The following is a 15,190-nucleotide window of genomic DNA, read 5'->3' as shown; positions in this document are numbered from 1 at the left end:
CTGGACTATGGCCAGCTCCTCAAGGAGGTTGCAGACCCCCCAGACTTCACCTTCCTGACTCAGAAAGGGAGCATGTGCCAAAGCCTGGGGATGAGCTGTCAGCAGCAGGCAGGGAGTTGTTGGCTCACCTGGGTCCTTACCTACAGCCCCCAGGCCCTGCCCTGAAGCCTGACCCCAAGGTAGACAGTCCTTAGAAGCTTGCAGTGACCTTCCCAAAGGCCCAATGTGTGAGCTGAGCCTCACTTAGAAGGAAGGAACAAAGCAAAGGGAATATTTCTAGTCTGCTCTTTAAAAGCATGTCATTTTGTAAATGGCTTATTTTCTAATAACCACCATAATATGACAAATATAAAAGTCACTGTTTTGTGTTTTTCCCAAACTAAGTTCTTTACTGAAATTGCAATAAAAAAATGATGACCACAGATATTCTATCAAAATATTTTTCAAAATGAATATATAGTGTTATGGCTTACATAAATTCTCAAGAGTTTTTCCAGAAAGATCTGTTTATTTTGGTAAACATACACACACACACACATGCACATACATATATATGTACACACACACTCTAATTTATACATTATAAACCATTCAGTAAGGACAGAAATGGAAGAGATAATTTGCCTGATAGTAGCCATTCTGAAATGATCACCATTAACACAGAGTGTAAACCATTCATCATTATGCACATAATACAAGAGGAGTGATGTAGATAAATAAATAATTTTATACATATTGTTGGAACTATATGTGGTTGTTTAAAATAATATCTTTAAATATAATACCATTTTATTTAACTGAAAAATGAATTGAAATAAAACTATATGTTTATTTAATTTTAGACAGATCTCCTAATTCTTTTTTTTTCTTTAATTCAGTTTTATTGAGATATATTCACATACCATGCAGTCATCCATGGTATACAATCAAGTGTTCACAGCACCAACATATAGTTATGCATTCATCATCCCAATCTATTTTTGAACATTTTCCTTAAACCAGAAAGAAAAAGATAAGAATAAAAAATATAAGTAAAAAAGAACACCCAAATCATCTCCCCATCACACCCTATTTTTCACTTGGTTTTAGTCCACACTTTTCTACTCATCTATCCATACACTGGAAAAAGGAATTGTGATCCACAGGTTTTCACAATCACTCTGTCATCCCTTGTACGTTACATAGTTACACAATCATCTTCAAGAGTCAAGGCTACTGGGTTGGAGTTTTATAGTTTCAGGTGTTTATTTCCAGCTATTCCAATACATTAAAACCTAAAAGGGATATCTATATAGTACACAAGAATGTCCACCAGAGTGACCTCTCAACTCCATTTGAAATCTCTCAGCCACTGACACTTAATTTTGTTTCATTTCCCATCCCCCCTTTTGATCAAGAAGATGTTCTCAGTCCTACAATCCCGGGTCCAGATTCATCTCCTGGAGTCATATCCTGCATTGCCAGGGAGATTTAAACCCCTGAGTCTGGCCCCACATAGTGGGGAGGGCAGCTAGTTCATCTGCTGAGATGACTTAGCTAGAGAGAGAGGGCCACATCTGAGCAACAAAGAGGCAGTCAGGGGGAGACCCTTAGGCACAATTATAAGCAGCTTTAGCCTCTCCTTTGCAGTAACAAGCTTCATAAGGGGAAGCCCCAAGATAGAGAGCTCAGCATACCAAACTGTCAGTCCACAATCTTTGTGAGAACATCAGCAACAACCCAGGTGAGTAGTCCAACACTTTCACATTTTCCCCCAGCAATTCATGGGGGCCTACATATCTATTTTTATTCTCTGCAGAAATTACTTTGGGATGTGTGACTATTTCACAGTAATCTACACAGACCTACCAGATCTCACTTCCTGTTCGAAGTTCCATGTAATTATGGTGCATGAGCAAGCTGTAGAACTTAAATTGTTTAGAAAATATAAATCCCACACCGAATAAACATCTCTTCCCTTGGTCTTATAAAGAAGTTGAAGTTTTAAAACACAGTTAGTATAATCCTTTACCCTTTGGCCAATTTGCCCTAGTCCTTACCAGATCTGCTTCATTCATATCTCTAATTGAAGTCTGGACTCTTTTCCAGCTTTTTTAACAGTTGCTGTATGCGCCATTACTGACATTCATATCTCCCAAGCTGTAGCTCTGAGTTTCAGGTGTCACACAGATACCCAAAGTTCCAGAGACTGATCAGGTTATACATAAAGGGATCAGCATCTCAGAATTTAGACATAACCATTACAATTCAGGAATAGATGTGACTGCTATACAAGCTTATAATCTAGGGATTATTACATTAAGTGTTTCCCTGATAAACTGTGCTCTAAGATTCAATTATGAATTTATACATTGTAGTTAGTCCATATTGGTGAGGCATCATACTGTTTGCCTTTGTTTCTGGAGTATTTCATTCAAAATGCTGTCTACAGGATCCATTCACTTCTTTGCATGTTTCACAGCTTCACTCCTTCTGGCAGTTGCTCAATATTCCATACACCACAGGTCACCATTCTGTTCCTCAGTCGATGTACCCTCAGGGCACCTCCACCCACTGCAAATCATGAATACTGCTTCCATAAACATCAGTGTGCAAAGGTCCATACATGTTCCTCTTCTCAGATCTTCCAAGAATATACCCCATAACGAGATTGCAGGACCTTATTGCACCTATATACTTAGCTTCTTGTGGAACCACCACTCTGTCCTCCAGAGAGACTACATCAATCTGCTTCCTTAGCAACAGTAAATAGGTACATGCCCCTCTCCGTGGTTTTTTTCCCCAGCACTTTTATCCCTATTTATATTTTTTTCTACAATTTTATAGAGATATATTCATATACAGTACAATTATCCAAGTGTACAATCATTAATGGTATCATCATATAGTTGTACATTTATCACCACACTCAGCACTTGAACTATTAATTACTATGAAAAAATTTTTTTTAAAGAATAGTAAAAAAAGATAGTAAAAATAAAAATAAAATATCATACAATATAATCGTAAGGGCAGACAACACCACCACTACCAAGAATCTGATATCCCTCCCTATATACCCCAGTCATGGACATTTAGCTTTGGTATATTGCCTTTGTTACATTTAATGGAAGCATATTATAATGTTACTGTTCACCATAGACTCCAGTGTGCTTTGATTATACTTTTTCCTGAATACCATCCCTTTTTCAACGCTTTGCATTGTTGACATTCATTTATTCTCCCACATGTTAAAACCCTTTTTTATTTGTACATTCAGTCACAATCATTGGCCACTCCAGTTTTTGCTAAGTTATACAGTCTCAGTCTTCACCATCTGTCTTTACCTCTGGTGTCATGCATGCCCCTAGCCCTCCTCTTTCAGCTTTACTCACAGGCATCTTTGTTCGGTGTACTTACAAAATTGTGTTACCATCACACAGTATTCTGCCAACTATTTTTGGATCTATACAATCAATTCTGCTGAACATTCTTTAGTCCTTCAGCATCAAATGGCCTATTTCCACCCTCTTTCTATCTCCTGGTAGCCTGTGTTATCAGCTTTTAACTCTCAAAGTTTACTCATTAATTTTAGTTCATATTAGTGAGAGCATACAGTATTTGTGCTTTTGTTTCTGGCTAACTTTGCTCAACTTAACATCCTTAAGGATTATCCATGTTATCGTATGTTCCATGTCCTCATTCTGTCTTGCAGCTGCATAATGATCCGTAGGGTGTATATGCCACAGTTTTCCCATCCACTCATCTGTTGATGGGCATTTGGGCCATTTCCGTCTCTTGCCAACTGTGAGTAATGCTGCTATAAACATCAGCTTACAAATGTCCATTCATGTCTTAACTTTCAGTTCCTCTGAGTATAAACTAGCAATGGAATAGCTGGGTCATATGGCAAATCTATACTTAGCTTCCTGAGGAACTGCCACACTGCCTTCTCAAGTGGTTGTACCATTCTACATTCCCACCAACAGTGAATAAGACTGTCACTTTCTCCATATCCCCTCCAGAAATTGTAATTTCTGATTTTCGGATAATGGCCATTCTGGTAGGTGTGAGATGGTATCTAATTGTGGTTTTGATTTGCATTTCCCTAACTGCCAGTGAACTTGAGAATTTTTCATGTTGTTGAGCCATTTGTATTTCCTCTTCAGAAGTGTCTTTCTGTGAATTTTGCACATTTTTAAATTGGGTTGTTTGTCTTTCTGTTGTTGAGCTGTAGGATCCCTTTATATATTTGGGATATTAAATCCTTATCTAATATGTGGTTTCCAAATACTGTCTGCCATTGTGTAGGCTGCACTTTTACTTTTCTGACAAAGTTCTTTGATGTGCAAAAGTGTTTAATTTTGAGGAGATCCCATTTGTCTATTTGTTCTTTGGTTGCTCATGCTTTGGGTGTAAGGTTTAGGAAACCACCCCCTATCACAAGATCTTTAAAATATTGCCATACATTTTCTTCTAGGAGTCTTATGTTATCAGTATTAATGTTCAGGTCTTTGATCCATTTTGAGTTAATTTTTGTATAAGGTGTGAGATAGGAGTCCTCTTTCATTCTTTTGGAAATGGATATCCAGTTCTCCAAACACAATTTATTGAAGACACTATGCTGTCCCAGTTGCTTTGGTCTGCCTGCCTTATCGAAGATCAATTGCCTGTAGATGTGAGGGTTTATTTCTGAACACTCAATTTGATTCCATTGGTCAGTATATCTATCCTCATGCCAGTTCCGTGCTGTTTTGACCACTGTCACTTTGTAATATGTTTCAAAGTCAGGTGGTGTGAGACCTCTCACTTTGTTCCTCTTTCTCAAGGTATTTTTGGCTATTTGGGGCACCTTACCCTTCCAAATAAATTTAGTTATTGGTTTTTCAATTTCTGCAAAGTAAGTTGTTGGGATTTTAATTTTTATAGCATTGAATCTATGAATCAGATTAGGTAGAATTGACATCTTAACTATATTTAGTCTTCCAATCCATAAACATAAGTATGTTCTTCCATTCTTTTAGGTCCTGTTTGATTTGTTTAAGAAGTTTCTTATAGTTTTCCCTCTATAGGTCTTTTGTGGCCTTGGTTAAGTTTATTTCTAAATATTTGGTTCTTTTGGTTATGATTGTAAACGTAATTTCTTTCTTGATTTCCTCCTCTTGCTGAACATTACTTGTGTATAGAAACACTACAAATTTTTGCATGTTGAGCTTGTAGCCTGCCACTTTCTCTATTCATTGATTATTCTAGTAACTTTGCTGTAGATTTTTCTGGATTTTCTATGTATAGAATCATGTCATGCTCAAACAGTGAAAGTTTTACTTCTCCCTCTCCAATTTGGATACCTTTTAGTTCTTTTTGTTGCCTAATTGCTCTAGCTAGAACTTCTAGCACAATGTTAAATGTCAATGGTGAGACTGGGCATCCCTGTCTTGTTCCTGAGCTTAGAGGGAAAGTTTTCAGTCTTTTCCCATTGAGTATGATCTTAGCTGTGGGTTTTTCATATATTGCCTTTATCATATTGAGAAAATTCCCTTCTACTCCTATTCTTTGAAGTGTTTTCATCAAGAAACGGTGATGAATTTTGTTAAATGCCATTTTAAATCAATCAAGAAGATCATGTGGTTCTTCTGCTTTGAGTTATTGATGTGGTATATTACATTAATTGATTTTCTTGTGTTGAACCAGCCTTGCATACCTGGAATAAATCCTACCTGGTCATGGAGTATAATTCTTTTAACGTGCTGCTGGGTTTGAACTGTGAGTATTTTGTTGAGAACTTTTTGCATCTACATTCACTAAAGAGATTGGTCTATAATTTTCTTTCTTTTTCTTTTTTTTTTTTTTTTTTTTTTTGTAGTATCTTTGTCTGACTTTGGCAGTAGGGTGATATTGGCTTCATCGAATGAGTTAGGTAGCTTTCCCTCCTCTTCAATTTTTTGAAGAGTTTGAGCAGGATTGGTGCTAATTCTTTCTTGAATGTTTCTTAGAATTCACATGTGAAGCCCTCTTCTCCTAGGCTTTTCTTTTTTGAGATCTTTTTGAGGACTGACTCAGTTTCTTCACTTGTGATTGGTCTGTTGAGGTCATCTATTTCTTCCTGAGTCCATGTTGATTGTTTATGCTTTTCTAGGAAGTTGTTCATTTCATCTAAGTTTATTAGCATATAGTTGTTCTTAGTAGCCTCTCATTATCTCCTTTATTTCTGCAGGATCAGCAGTTATATCTCCTTTCCCATTTCTGATTTTATTTATTTGCATCCACTCTCTTTTTTGTTAGCCTAGGTAGGGATCCATAAATTTTGTTTATTTTATCAAAGAACCAGCTTCTGATTTTTTTGATTCTCTCTATTGTTTTTCTGATCTCAATTTCACTTATTTAAATGCTAATCTCTGTTATTTCTTTCGTTCTGTTTGCTTTGGGGTTAGTTTGCTGTTCTTTCTCTAGTTCTTCAAGGTGAACAGTTAATTCCTCATTTTTTGCTCTCTCTTCTTTTTTAATATAGGTGTTTAGGGCAATAAATTTCCCTCTCAGCATCACTTTTGCTCCATTACATAACTTTTGATATATCGTGTTTTCATTATCATTTGTCTTGAGGTATTTACTAATTTCACTTGTAATTTCTTCCTTTACTCACTGGTTTTCTAAGAGTGTGTTGTTTAGCCTCCATATGTTTGTGAATTTTATGAACTTCTGCCTGTTATTTATTTCCTACTTCATTCCGTTATGGTCAGAGAAATTGTAGTGTATAATATCAGTATTTTTTAACTTGTTGAGACTTGCTTTGTGACCCAATATGTGGTCTATCCTAAAGAATGTTCCATGAGCATTTGAGAAAAATGTGTATCCTGCTGTTGTAGGGTGCAGTTTTCTATAAATATATATCAAGTTTAGTTCATTTATTGTACAACTGAACATCTCCATTCCCTTATTGATTTTCTGTCTAGATGTTCCTTCCATTCATGAGAGCAGTGTATTGAATTTCTGACCATTATTGTAGAGCTATCTACTTCTCCTTTCTTTGTTGTCAGTGTTTGCATCATGTATTTTGCGGTACTCTGGCCTGGTGCATAAATATTTATGATTGTTATGTTTTCTTGATCAATTGATCCTTTTATTAACATATAGTGTCCTCCTATGTCTCTTTTAATTGTTTTCCTTTTGAAGTCTAATTTGTCTGATATTAATATAGCTGCTCCTGCTTTTTTCTGGTTGTTGTTTGGGTGATATATCTTTCTCCAACCTTTCACTATCAGCCTATATTTGTCCTTGTGTCTAAGGTGAGTTTCTTGAAGACAACATATAGAAGAGTCCCATTTTTAAATCCATTTTGCTAGTATATGTCTTTTTATTGGGAATTTTAATCCAGTAACATTTAGTGTTATTACTGTAAGGGCAATACTTTCTTCTACCATTTGCCTTTTGGATTTTATATGTCATGTCTTATTTTTTTTTTTCTCTCTCTCTCTCTCCTTTTACCCTTCCTAGTAATCTTCATTTGGACACTCTTCTCCAAACCTCTGCCTCCTGTCTTTTCCTAACATTCTGTAGCACTCCCTTTAGTATTTCTTGTAGCACTGGTTTCTTATTCACAAACTTTCTCAGTATCTGTTTGTCTGAAAATATTTTAAATTCTTCCTCATTTTTGAAGGACAGTTTTGCCAGCTATAGAATTCTTGTTTGGCAGTTTTTCTTTTGGTATCTTAAATATATCATTCCACTGCTTTCTTGCCTCTATGATTTCTGTGGAGAAATCTGTACATAGTCCTATCGAGCTTCTCTTGTATGTGATGGATTTCTTCTATCTTGATGCTTTCAGAATTCTCTCTTTCTTTTTGACATTGGGCAATCTGATCAGTGTCTTGGAGTAGGCCTATTGGGATCTCTTCTGTTTGGGGTGCACTGTAATTCTTGAATTTGTAATTTTCTGTCTTTCATAAGAGTTGGGAAGTTTTCAATGAATATTTCTTCTATTATTCTTTCTGCCCCCTTTCCCTTCTCTTCTCCTCCTGGGACACACATAACATGAATATTCATGCACTTTATGACATCACTCAGCTGACACCCTACTCATATTTTTCCATTCTTTTCTGTATCTGTTCCTTTATTTGTGTGAATTCAAATGTCTTGTCTTCCAGTTCATGATCCTTTCCTCTGCCTGTTCAAATCTACTGTTGTATCCCTTAATTTTGTTTTTCATCTCTTCTGGTGTGCCTTTCATTTCCATAAGTTCTACCATTTGCTTTTTCAAGCTTATGAATTCTTCTTTATTGTCATCCAGTGTCTTCTTTATATCCTTCATCTCTTTTGCTGTATCTTCCCTCACTTCATTGAATTGATTTAGGAGATTTGTTTGACCATCTTTAATTAGTTATCTCAACTCCTGTATCTCAGTTTGTTCCATTGGATGGTCCATATTTTCATGTTTCCTGGTTTGACACATTAATTTAAGCTGCCTAGGCATCTGATTTTCTTGAGTAGTTTACTCTGGAGCTCATTTTCACTCTTTTTTTTGTAGGTTCTTCTTGTTGGTTGATTTGTTCTCTAGCCTTTGGTGTTCAGTTCAACTTATTCTAGAACTCTAACTTTGGCTCTATTTAGTTGATCAGAATTTTTCATCTCTTGCCTTTCTGTTTCTTGCCCTGCATCTATGTAGCCTTTTTGTGAGAGGGTCTTCTCAGATGTGGTCAAGCCCAGTCACCTTTAGCCAGTCCAGAGAAGCCCAGGTCTCAGGGGGAGGATATGGAGTTTCCCCAAGAATGAGACCCTCTTTGAGGCCTCTAGATTCTACACTTTTCCTATCCTATCTAGCAGGTGGTGCTTGTCAGCCCGCAGCTCCTGACAAGTGTAAAGAGGTGTAATTCATTTAGTTCTCTGAAGACTTGGTCCCTATCAGGGGCATGGCTGACTGAAGCTGGTTCCTATTTTCCAGACCCTGGGGTCTGAGTTCCCTGGAGGAGGGCTGCCCCTCAAGCTGGACCATGCCCCCCTTTTCTAGAGGAACTTATGCCCTTTAGGGAATTGTCTCCCCCACTAGTTTCACTGCTTTGTCTGTCAGACTTATCCTGGCTCTCTGTTGTCTGGGTCTAGGGGTGAGTTGCAAATATCAGGCTTTCTGAAAAGAGGTACTTAGAATAGTTATTTTATAAAAAATAAAAAAAGACAAAGAAGAAAAATTCCTTTTTAAGCCTTTCTGCAGCCACCAAGTTGTCTCAGTGTCACTATAGAGTGTTTAAAGATATGCACTTTAGGCTATAACCTGGATAATTACTTTCCAACTGCTTTAATTCTGCCCTTGCCAGGGGGCTATTGAAATGTAAAAAGATAAGAAATCAGGGAGCTAGAAAAGAAAAGGTATGAAATGTAGGTAAACAAACAAGCCTTTTTTGGACACATGGAATGTGTGCCTCCTATGTTCCCTCATTCCCAGAGCCCAGCCCTTCTCCAGTACCGTGAACACTGCACGCCAAAACTTAATTGATTAATTTATTTATTAAATCTGCAGTTGAGGCTGGAGTTCACCCATTTCTTGATCCCAGCAGATTGTGTTTTTTTTTTTTTTTTTCCTTCAGAGAGCCAGCTGTAAGAGAGTCCATGGGGTCTGGGCAGGGAGGAATTCCAGACGCCTGGCTGGGGAAACTTACAGGTTTTTCTGTGATCTCCACTGTTCCACCCATTCCAGAGTAGTGTACAGTGTGTGACCGGTCACTGGAGACCCTGAAAATGCTGTTTCTTACATTTCCTGGCTAATTACCCACTGCCCTAGTGGAGTGACTAAATTCTACACTTCACCACTCCGTCACATCGCCCTGCCTCTCAGATCTCCTTATTCTTAATTTTTTCTCTTAAACAATTCCCTGAGAATTAATGTAGTATATTTATATAATATTTGGGGTCATTATTTTTAACTATGCTCATTAAATTTTATCATAATATAATTCACAATTTGTATTATTTATATGACCATATTAAGATGTTTGCATTACATTTTTATCCTTATATTTGCTGTATTTTTGCTATATTTCAGTTGATTCAATGTTCACCATCTGTCTTTTAATTATTCTTTTATTTCAAAGAATTTTTGATTGATTTCTTCTCTCTGGATATTATAAAGATGTTTTCAATGAAAGGTCAAGGATTTCAGTTTTCTGTGATGATGTTTAGCAATGTTTGTTTTCTTGTCTTTATGTGAGAATGACCACTGTCTGAGTACAGTATACTTTGGTCTTAGTTTCTTTCCCTCAGAACTTTATAAATATTTCTCATAGACTTCTGGTTTGGAATGTTCTTTTAGAATTTTGTTTTTAGTACCATTTTATTGATATGTAGTCACATACCATATAATCCATCTAAAGTACACAATCAGTGGCTCACAATATCATCACATAGTTTTGTATCACCACATCAATTTAAAACATTTTCAGTATTCAGAAAAAAGAAAAGAGAGAAAACCAAAACTCCCATAACCATTATACCCCCATCATTGACCCCTTTCATTGATTTGATACATTTGTTACTGTTGATGAAAGATTATTAGGATATTACTGTGAATTGTAGTCCAAAGTTTGCAATACTTATATGTTTTTCATATATACCACTCTATTACTAACTCCTTGTAATGGTTTCATACATTTTTTTCCAGTTCATGGAGAAATTTTTTATGTATGTACTATTAATCTTCATCCACCACAAAATTTACTGTGTTATACAGGCCCATGTTTTAACCTCTGGCTTTTCTTCTCATGACATACATGACACTAAACTTCCCTTGCACCACATTCACATATGATGCAGCACTGTTACTTTTACTCACAATGATGTACTACCGTCACCACTATTTCCACACACTCAAATTTAACCTAGTTAAAAATTCTGTATATCTTGAAGAAGCAGTCCCCCTTCTTTAGCACCATTCTATCTCCTGGCAACTTATACTCTGGAGTCTATGTCTATGACTTTACAAATTATAATTAGGTCACATTAGTAAGATCATACAATACTTGTCCTTTTGTGTCTCACTTATTTCATTCAACACAATGTCCTCAAGGCTCATCTATGTTGCATGCATCAGGATTTCATTCCTTCTTACTGCTGAATAATATTCCAAGATATGTATATACCATATAGATTTTATCCATTCATTAGTTGATGGACACTTTGGTTACTTCTATCTTTTGGCAATTATGAATAATGCTGCTATGAGCTTCAGTGTGCAAGTACCTGATTGTGTTCCTGCTTTCAGCTGTTCAGAGTATACACCAAGTACTGGGATTGCTGAATTGTAGGGCAATTCTATACCTAGCTTTCTGAGAAACCATAAATACATCCTCTAGAGTGATTGTATCATTTCACATTCCCACCATTATTAAATGAGTTCCTATTTCTCCACATCCACTCCAGCACTTACATTTTCCTTTTTGTTTAACAGTAGCCATTCTGGTAGGTGTGAGATGATATCTTGTTGTGGGCTTCATTTGTATTTCCCTAATAGCTGCTGAATGTGAGCATACTTTCAAGAGCTTTTTAGCTACTTGTATATCCTCTTTGGAAAAATGCCTGTTACCTGTTTTTAAATTTGGTTGTCTGTCTTTTTATTTACCAAAACCAGGTAAAGACAATGGAAGAAAGGAAAATAACAGACCAATGCCTTTAATGAATATAGATGCAATAGTCCTCAAAAAAGAAAATACTTGCAAATTGAATCCAGCAGCACATTAAATGAATTATACACTATGACTGATTGGGTTTACTCTGGGTATACAAGGATGGTTCAGCAGAAGAAACTCAATTAACATAATATACCACATAAACAAATTAAAGAAGAAAAACCACTTGACCATCTCAATCGTGGCAGAAAAGACTTTTGATAAAATTCAGCATCCTTTCTTGATGAAAACACTTCAAAGGGTAGAAATGGAAGGAAACTTCCTCAGTGTAATGAAGGGAATATATGAAAAACCCACAGCTAACATACTCAATGGGAAAAGACTGAACACTTTCCTGCTAAAACCAGGAACAAGACAAAGATGCCCAATGTCACCATTGTTGTTCAACAATGTGCTAGAAGTTTTAGTTGGAGCAATTAGGCAAGAAAAAAAAAATAAAAGGCATCCAAATTGGAAAGGAAGAAGTAAAACTTTCACTGTTTGCAGACAACATGATTCTATACGTAGAAAACCTGAAAAATATACAATAAAGCCACTAAAGCTAATAAGTGAGTATAGTAAAATGGCAGGATACAAGATCAACATACAAAAATCAGCAGTGTTATATACTAGTCAGGAACAATCTGAACAGCAAATGAAGAAAAAATTCCATTTACCATAACAACCAAAAGAATCAAACATTTAGGAATAAATTTATTCAAGTATATAAAAGACCTAAACACAGAAAACTACAAAATATTGCTAAAAGAAATCAAGGAAGACCTAAATGATGGAAGCTAAGTATAGAATTGCTATATGATCCAGCAATCCCATTACTAGGAATGTACCCAGAGGAACTGAAAGTAGGGACATGGCATGTTCATGGTATGTCAATGGTATGTCTATATGGAAGACTAAATACAGTTAGGATGTCAATTCTACCTAAACTGATTTATAGATTCAGTGCAATACCAATTAAAATCCCAACTTTCTTTGTGGAAATAGAAAAAATAACTTGAGTAAGAAAAATGTAGTGGGAAGTGTCATACTACCTGACTTTAAAACATGTTACACAGCTATATTGATCAAAACAGCATGGTACTGGCAGAAAGATAGCTATGTTGAACAGTGTAATCAAGTTGAATATTCAGAAGTAGAACCTCTCATCTACAATTGATCTTTGCTAAAGTGGTCAAGTCAAAGGAACTGAGACAGAGCAGCCTCTTCAACAGATGGTGCTTGGAGAACTGGATATCCATATCCAAAAGAATAATAGACAACCCCCATCTCACACATCTCACACCTTATACAAAAATTAAATCCAAATGGATTAGAAACCTAAACATTTGCGCTAATACCATGAAACATTTAGAAGACAATGTAGGGAAATATTTTAAGGATCTTTTGGTAGGAGGTAGTTTCCTTGACCTTACACCCAAAACACAAGCAATGAAATAAATAAATGGAATGTCATCAAAATTGAATACTTTTCCACATCAAAGGACTTTGTCAGGAGAGTGAAAAGACAGCTTATGCAGTGGGAGACATTATTTGGAATCTCCATATCAGTTAAGGTTTTAATATCCTGAATATAAAGAGATACTATAACTCAACAACAAAAAGACAAATAACCCAACTGAAAATGGGCAAAAGACATGGGCAGACACTTTTCCAAAGAGGAAATACAAATGGCTCAAAAATATGAAAAGACGCTCAGCTTCATTAGTGATTATGGAAATGCAAGTCACAACCACAATGAGATATCATCTCACATCTACTAGAATGGCCATTATCAAAAAACAAAACAAACGAACAAAAAATGGAAATCTACAAATGCTGGAGATGATGTGGACAAATAGATACACTCATTCACTTTTGGTGGGAATGAAGAATAGTGCAACTTCTCTGGAAGGCTGTTTGGCAGTTTCTCAGGAAGCTAAGTATAGAATTGTTATATGATCCAGCAATCCCATTACTAGGAATGTACCCAGAGGAACTGAAAGCAGGAACATGTACATTTTTAATCATTTTATGTTGAGTGAAGTAAATTAGAAACAAAGGACAAATACTGTATGATCTCACTAACATGAACAAACTATAATGAAGAAACACAATTGAGTCTGAGTGCCTAGGTTATCAGGGAATAGAAAGTGGGCAGAGATTGAGCAATCAATGATTAAGGAGTACAGAATGCTCAAATAAGTCTCACTATAAAGGTTCCTAGGTTGTAAGCTCTTACAGCAGTCACATCTATTTCTAAGTTGTAATTTTGATTTCTAAATTCTGAGATGCTGTGCTTTTTGTGTATAACCCGGTAGTACCCTGGAACATTGGGTATTTATGTGACATCTGAAACTCTGAAGCTCTATAAGTATCATTACTCCATACAGAGACTGTTAAAGAAGCTGAATATGAGATCAGACTCCAATTAGAGATATGAATGAAATGGATCTGGTTAGAGCAAAGGTAAATCAGAATGCACGGTAAAGGATGATATTGTCTGTATTTCAAAACTCCAACTTATGTGAGAGACCAAAGGAAGCATGTTTATTTTGTCCAAAATTTTAGTTTTCTGTAGCACAGTATTTAACTTTGACCCTGTCTGGTTAGTTTATTTAAACAACCTAATTACATGGCACCTAGAATAGGGAATGAGGCCTTGTTATTCTGTATAGGTTAATGTAATAACCTGATACATTCCAGAGTAATTGGGGCAGAAATTTAAAAAGTATTCGCCAAGTCACTTGAGTGAATGGAGAAAAAATATGGAACTATTAAAATCCCCCATCAGGAGAATTCCTGATACTCTCTCAGGCACTAGGGACTCACAATTTAATAAGCAAAGGCCTCAATCTTAAGGACTGTCCTTATGAAATTTATTTCTGTAATGGCAAAACTAGGCCTGCATGTAATTACACCTAAGTGTCACCCCCAGATAGCCTCTTTCACTGCTCAGATGTGGTCTCTGTCTTTAAGCCAACTCTGCAAATAGACTCACTAAATTCCCCCCTACGTGGGACATGACTCCCAGGGGTGTGATTCTCCCGGGAAACATGGGACATGACTCCAGGGTGAGCATGGCCCAGGCACTGAGGGATTGAGAATGCCTTCTAGACTAAAATGGGGAAAATAAATGTAACAAAATAAAGTTTCAGTCGCTAAGAGATTTGAAATAGCACCAAGAGGTCATTCTTGTGGTTACTCTTATGCAAGCTTCAGCCAGATAGTGCAAAATACCATAGTATGCTAAACCCAAACCAACATTATTCCTAAAAACCCTTAGGAGTGCACTGGGCTCCATTAAGTGTCTATAAAAGTTTAGCTTAGTAAGTTTATTTTTTCAGAAATTTAAGGCCTCCAGATTGATCCTATGCCAGATGAGCCCTGAACCCAGAGGAACCAGTCCCTCCAAAGACATTAACCAGTTTCATTCCTCTATGCTATAAGGTCAATACCCCTTTCCAGCATAAGGAAGTTAAAATGGCCATTGCCCAGGTATCCCTAAATATTGAGAGAAAGATCAAATGAGAGGGAGGAGATGTAACTGAGAAATTAGTATTTAA

The 15,190-nt window shown here is 36.4% G+C and overlaps 1 protein-coding gene across 1 annotated transcript in view; it reads left to right on the top strand.

The window, feature by feature from the left end:
* Window positions 1-15,190, top strand: part of LOC119529481 (UDP-glucuronosyltransferase 2A3-like) — a 57,843-nt gene that overhangs the window by 36,497 nt on the left and 6,156 nt on the right. The gene's annotated exons all lie outside the window — the stretch shown is intronic.

Source organism: Choloepus didactylus, chromosome 3 (assembly GCF_015220235.1).
Source record: "Choloepus didactylus isolate mChoDid1 chromosome 3, mChoDid1.pri, whole genome shotgun sequence".
NCBI lineage: Eukaryota > Metazoa > Chordata > Mammalia > Pilosa > Megalonychidae > Choloepus > Choloepus didactylus.
Note: the sequence above shows the minus strand (reverse complement) of the source record. Positions and strands in the feature narration are given on the sequence as shown.